At 37.4% G+C, this 7,274-nt stretch overlaps 1 protein-coding gene across 3 annotated transcripts in view; it reads left to right on the top strand.

Moving 5' to 3' along the window:
- coro2ba (coronin, actin binding protein, 2Ba) overlaps positions 1–7,274 on the top strand; it is a 43,173-nt gene that overhangs the window by 16,790 nt on the left and 19,109 nt on the right. Inside the window, exon 1 of one of the 3 annotated variants that reach the window (XM_016454413.1) lies at positions 5,557–5,638. The exons of the other annotated variants lie outside the window; for them this stretch is intronic. The gene's annotated coding sequence lies outside the window, so the exon portion shown is untranslated. Of the gene's footprint in view, positions 1–5,556; positions 5,639–7,274 lie in introns of those variants that run through there. 3 annotated transcript variants of the gene reach the window in all.

Genomic DNA, 7,274 nt, shown 5'->3' with positions numbered 1-7,274 from the left:
GATGCTATGCAGTTGCTAGGGCAATCTGGTGGTTACTAGGGTGTTTTTGGTGATTATGTTGTTGCTAGTGTGTTCTTTTTTTTTTCTTTTTTTTTTTATTAGAACAGGAACATAAACATATGCATAAACACATGGGGGATACAAAAACAATTAAAAGGTAAACAAATATACAATTATTTTACAATCATAAAAGTTACAACTTATTTATGAATTTTTTTATAAGACTGGATGTTTTTAAGGCTTTTTTATTAGAGGAGAATTTTTGAAGTGATGAGTAAAACAAAAGTAAATCAGAAGTGAATATTTTGGCTTTTGAATTAAAACAATTAAACCTTGTTTCATAGTGGTGGTTAGTTCTCCTTGATCTATGCATTTTTTTAAAGCCTCAAAAAGCAAATCCTTAATGTGATCCCAGAAAACTTTATAAAATTCAAAAGGTAGGCCATCAGGGATATCGCTACTCATCATAAGTACTTGGTACATTATCAGCGCAGCGGCAGACGTTCAAACTAATATCACGTAATTTACGTCTCTGTGATGATTGGTTGATATCAGAAGGAGGCTAGCCTCCCTTGCGAGGGTTCTTTTCTCAACACTCCTCAGCGCTGAAAGTGAACACTCGATGCTGATTGGCTAATTTTTTTTACCAACGGAGGCACGAGAGCTCAGTGCTCCCCCAGCCTCCCCCTCCCCTTCTCTATAACCTAGCAGTTGTAATTACATCAGCAGATTCGGCACATTCGCGATAGAAAAGCGGCGCTTTCACGTTATGATATTGCAGCTGTGAAATTACAAACAAAAAATACACAATCTGAGACATGAACTGAAATGAATTGTGAATTTTATTAACATTAAATCGTCCTCCTCCCATTTTCACCTCAAAATTATGGGGAAGCTGTGCCTCCCCTGCCTCCCCTGACAAGCCGCCACTGCTTTTATGAGCTGCTTCTTTAAATTAATAGTTCAAACAGATGATTTACTGGTTTACTTGGACAATAATTGGCAGTACTGCAATGTAACACTAGTCGAAGACCCCTAGTCTAAAACAAGGCTGATTTTTCATAATTGTTCTCCTTTTATACAGTTAGGTCATTTACAATGAGAGACGCTTTTCAGTATGTTATAGATCAAGTAAAGTGTGTGGAATTTTTAAATCTGAGTGTCAGTTGTTACAGCTGCTTCTGCACCGTCCGGTGGAGCAAAAAATACAGCTATAAGCAGACAGTAACAATAACAATAACAAACAAAGGGCACCCCAGTACACAAAACACCCTCCAGTAAAGTAGTAATGAGGGTCTCTATCCCATCTCTGAGCCTTTTTCCTCCCTCCCCTGAGTTCTGTCCTCACTGAGAATTGAAGGGATTTAAATGCCCTTCAGCTCTGGCAAAATGTTTCTGTTCTGGAACTTAACTTATACATGATTGTTTTCCTCAAGGTATTGTCATTTCTTAATGTCATTTCTTAATTCACAGTAAGCTTATGGCTTAGGATGATTTCATTAATGTGTGTGTGTGCACGGATTTAGTGAATCCAGTGAAAACAAAAAATAAACATACAGTATAGAAAATACAGTGTTATCATTTGCCAATTGGCAGCCATATATCGGGTAAATCTCATGTTGTCCTCATTATATCTTTGTCTGCACTGAGTAAGAGCTGAATTTTCTATAGTGAGTTTCCCAAAGTTCAGGGCTGGCAGACTTTGGACAGGTTTAAGAACAAGATTTATCGAAGCCTATGCTATAAACTCTCTCTACAGTCACCAACATTCATTCTGACTTCTCTGTGTGTGAAAGGACGGCATGCAACTTGACCTGGCTCTCTTTCAGCTGTATTTCATTCACAGCTGGAGCCAGAGCTGCCAAAACAGGCAGTGGGTCTCCTGGCTCAGTGTTATTATCTCCCACAGAGACAGAATGGCATCAGAACTCACTCCTGCTACTCAGAAGCAGGAGCGGGAGGTTAGCTGCTCTAATGCCCAACAAAGACGGGCTCCCTGGCATAGAGAGGGGCTGAAAGCAGTCTAACCAATCACCAGCTGTGGCCCTCTGGAGGCCTTTCATCAGTTTTTGTGTCCAATTTTAAAGACAGAAGAAGCTTGCTTCTTGACTTGGAAGCTGTTGGAATATCAGTTGCTTTGAATGATTCTTTAGATGAATAAGGCAGAATTGGGTTGGGGAGATCTAATATGTAATGGTGTGATGAATGGGACAGAGTGCATCTGAAAAATGAATGATAACAACCTATGGTTGGTCTTGCATTTTGTTTAATCAGTCCAACATTGGTATTAATAAGACAAAAGAATTAGTAAATTGAAGATATGATGCATAACTGTATCTGCAATAATGGTAGAAAGAAAACCAGACATAGCAGCAGAAGAAACTCCAGGCAAGATGTGAAAAAGTCAATAAAATGTGAAGTCTCTGGAGTCTCTCTGTCCTGCAGCAAAAAGAGCATGTCCATGAAAAACACACATCAACCAAATAATTTTCTCCCATATAGTCTGCTAAATCTGCAGTGATACCATCCTAGACAAAATGATACATACTTCATCAGTCTTATGTAGCCATACTTTTGACTAACTGCACACAACCTGGCCCAGACTGAAACTTGTTCTGGTAAAGAACCATACAGGAAAAAAACCATCTGGCTGACAATTAAATTGACAAACTCAAGTTTGTTTATTTTTTATGTGTCGTTTAGGGGCAAGACGTAGCTGAAATAGACTAGATTACAGTAATAGACCAGTATCAAAAAAAAAAAAAAAGATGATCATCTGATCAGAATTTCTTCCATCAAAAAATTGCATGTATTGATTATTTCACAGACATACTCAGAAATAAAGGGATACTCCATCCCAAAATGAAAATTTTGTCATTAATCACTTACCCCCATGTCGTTCCAAACCCGTAAATGCTTCTTTCGTCTTCGGAACACAATTTAAGATATTTTGGATGAAAACCGGGAGGCTTGTGACTGTCCCGGGAGGCTTTGCAAACTGCGTACGCGCTTCTGTGTCAGCCACGACACAATGATAAGTTTTCTATGTGTATTTACGCTTTGTTTTGAACGAAAACAGCGCATCCGTGCAGCGCGGCTGACACAGAAGCAATTGTGTTCCGAAGACGAACAAAGCTGTTATGGGTTTGGAACGACATGGGGGTAAGTGATTAATGACAAAATGTTCATTTTGGGGTGGAGTAACCCTTTAAGGTACTATACCTTACATACTATGATACTAAAATGCTCTTTTTAGGGGTATATACGTTACAAGGGTGTCCTTTTAAGGGTACTGCCACTGTGATAAGCTGTTGTACCCCTAAAGATACAATTTTTGAAAATTTTTAAGTGTAACTTTTTTTCAGGATGAAAAAAAAATCAAAATGTACTCTTACTCCCAGAAGACACGTAGCATCAGCCAATGAAATTAACATGGGCAATTTCAGCCAACACTGCCATTTTTGTGGGCAATATGCATCAGACAGTCATTTAACAAGCAGTGGGCGATCACTGGGTGTGCCGTCTGAGACTAAGACTAATGTTTCAGTCCATGCCTACACACACCCCCTTGCATTTCCTACATAAAGAGAAGTCCTCAAAATGAACATATTAACTTTTCTTGAGGCTAAACGTCAATTACCAGTACACCTAAATGAACATGACTTTGTTTTATTATCTAATTCACCACAAAAAAATTTCAGCCCTTGTTTTTCTTGTATGACAGTATAAATGCTCACAGCTAAACAGACATTATCTTATAATGTGTAGTGTACTGTCAGAAATATTCTCTGGACAGTATTTGCATCAATGTCTGCAACAGACCAGACTACCAAATACCTGCATTTGACAGACACATGGTGAACAGAGAGTAGAGCTAAAGGGAAGGCCAAGAAGAGAGTGCTGTCTCACTAAAGTAAAATAAATCGTGTCTGTCTGCATAGAGGTTGTCAAGAGCTAGCCAAATATCCCATTTAATAATTCAACATAATTAGAGAGAGAGACATTCGTTTTAACATAGGTCTGAGAACACAATGTCCAATGTCTTATTAACATCCTTGTGTTTATTTCTAAAAATATCACACAGCCTAATTATAATATATTAATTATATCTGAGAAGTTGTAAATCGACCAACCACAGAAAAACAAACCAGCCTCTCGTATCTTCCTACCAAAACAAAATGCATAAAAAATGCATTTACTCTGTTTAACATAACATAACAATATGATTAGTTGGTTAAACGTGGTGGACATGACTACACAATCAACGTTTAATGAATTTAATTGAAGATTTCACAGACCACAACTACTGAAACAAAATATGCATAGAAAAATGTAACAGCATACTTATCGAACTGTATAGCAATGGAACTGTTTTTTTTTTCCTTTGGAAGAAATTAAATTTCTATGCAATAAGAATGCATTAAATGGTGTTCTTTTGAATTTTCTATTCACTAAAGAAAAAAAAATGTATCACAGATTTTACTACACAGCACAAGTGTTTTAAACATTGATGATAATAGGCAATGTTACTTGAGCATTTCTGAAAATCATTCTATTTCTGAAGGAATTTTCAGTTTTGCCATTCCAGGAAGAAATTACATTTGAATTCAAATAGGAAACAGTTATTTAAAACTGGAATAATATTTCATAATATTACTGTTTTAAAGTATTTTTGATCAAATAAATGCCACATTGGTCAGCATAAGATACTTTTTAAAAACATTAGCAACCCTTATCGACCCAAAGCTTGAACTGTAGTGTAAATATACAAATACAAAGTGACTTGAGTGTCATTTACTGATACTGACCATGATGCACACATCTGATGTAGTTTCAACACACTGATGAAACTTCTAATCATGACATGTACTGTATATGCAACTGTAAGTCTATATATCTCAAATATAGCATATAATATTCACTATTTTATCTGGAGGACTGGACAATGAATGAAGAGATTAAAAAAAGAACAAAAACAGGAACATAGATGGGGAGAGAGAGCTCAGGAACAAGAAGGTAATCTTGTTATTATGTTTTTATGACCATAGCTGCCTGCTATAGTCAATGCACATACAGCAATAATCATCCTCCAGTGGAAATGAGGACACTTCCCCCAGACATAAGTAGACAGAGTGCAGTTGTGTCATACTTATTATATAACTCTATATTGTCTTTTAGTTTAGATCAATATGTTTTATAAAATGAATGGGATGTGCTCAGTCAATGGCAGTAATAAACAAAAAGACATTAATAAGCAAACACTGACATACAGTAAAGAGAGGATGGAGCAACCAACAACTTGTGTCTGTGAGGAAAATAATGTGCATATGTTAGAAAGGGAGTAACTGTGTGTGTGTGTGTGTGTGTGTGTTGCAGGCAGAGAGAAAGATATTCAACCTCTAGCAATTACAGTAGCTGATGTGGGGCTTGGCCTGGGAAGAGGGAGGGAATGAAGTAGTAAGGCAGGGATGAAAGGAGGCTGTGGGAGAACGCTTGGAGGAAAAAGGAAAAGAGAGAAACAGATGCAAGTAACTCAGGCTGGCAAACTAGATGCACGCAGGAAGCCGAAGAAGATACAGGCTCTTTTTGTAGATGACTGCAGAATTCAGAGGGTGGGGAGCTCAAAACCAGAGGAAAGGTAGGAAATTAGCTTGAATAATTTGGAGTCGGACATTGAGGTGAAACTAATAATAAATAATGTATATTATTCTCATATATTGAATACGAAAATATATTTTGTGGATTCATATACAGAAATACTGTAATACAGATAAACAGTACACAGATAGAGAGTGGTCAGCTGGTCTTTTAGAGAAGTGAGCGAGTGTGCATGTACGTCCAGTATTAAATGAATAATTGTTCTTGTATGCAAACCTCAAAGGCACAGCTCTCTATAGCTGAAGGCCTCTCTCTGGTTGATTCGGTTATGGTTAAACAGACAGGACAACATGCACACAAACTGCTAAATGCTTTAGGACTGCTGTAAACATTCACACAGTAGGAGAGCTAAAAATTACACATGTGGAATTTAAAAAAAAGTGATGAGGACAGAAAGATCCCAAATAGATGTGCTTTCAAGCATCACTGCTAACAGAAACATGATTAGCCAAACTTTTTTAACTATGCTAATACTATTCCTGATTAATCATCTTTGTTAGAAGCCTTGGCAGATTTGTTAGAAATAAACTAAAGACTAAGGGTTGTACATGTTCTCATACAAAAGCAGAGGGACATTGCAGTCATCAGTCATGAGTGATGTCAATCTCTCATAAAGATTCAGATCAGACACTGGTGATTTAACACTTCCTGTCCTCCTTGTGGCCACTATCTGTTCGAATCGCAGCTCATTTTAGTTTGAATGGCACAGTCTCATTCATTAGAGCCTAAATTGATGCTTGTGCATTCCTCTAGGCTAAACTACACACGGCGGTTTGAGTTGTGAGTGAAGTTTTACAAGCATCCACCAACCGCTTCCTGTTTGAGTGGCGGAGTCTTCTAAAGGGTTTCATAAAATGGAGCCAAATCAGCACTAACGGCTCCAATATCTGTATTTCACTTATCATATTATGTTGTCACTGTACATTTTAATTGTTATATATTTATTGACGTAGTCTGTATCTGAGTTTGAGACCCCAAGTGATGTTGGGCTATGATAACAACTAGTTGGGATCTGGGTGTTGGTTTGTGTTTTGTGTCTTGTTTACTTTGTGTCTTTTTTTCTTCCAAGGGTTTTTTTTATTTTTTTGCTGGTCGATTGCAAAAATACAGATTAAAGTTTACCACTAGTATCATACCAAAACACTTATGTTTGTTTGTTTTTCATTTGTCGCCTGTTTCCGTGTAGATTAAAAAATGATTCTTGACATTATGGATTTTTCCCAGTCTTTAACAGTATTGGCTCACATGCTCACCTTTGCATATAATCTTTCAATAAAGAGAGGTACTGAACCTTTATTGAATATATATATATATCATAGACTGTATAAAAACGTGGACTTGTCATTTAGCGACTTTTCAGACCCCTTGGCGACTTTTTTTCCAAAAAAGCGACTAGCGACAAATCTAGCAACTTCTTGGACAAACCTTAGCGAGTCTCTGTGATCGCTGGTACTGACGCAATGGCGCAAGGTCAGCGTGCGCACACCTCTCTCTCTGCATCTGCTCTGTTCAGCGAGCAGCTGAGAGGAGCAGCGCCTTCAGTTAAAATAGATATTATGTTGCTTCTCTAATTTTACATGCAAATATAGCCGAAATCACAGCACAGGAATTGTCTT

The sequence above is a fragment of the Sinocyclocheilus anshuiensis genome, unplaced genomic scaffold, assembly GCF_001515605.1.
Source record: "Sinocyclocheilus anshuiensis isolate Anshui unplaced genomic scaffold, SAMN03320099.WGS_v1.1 scaffold2129, whole genome shotgun sequence".
NCBI lineage: Eukaryota > Metazoa > Chordata > Actinopteri > Cypriniformes > Cyprinidae > Sinocyclocheilus > Sinocyclocheilus anshuiensis.
Note: the sequence above shows the minus strand (reverse complement) of the source record. Positions and strands in the feature narration are given on the sequence as shown.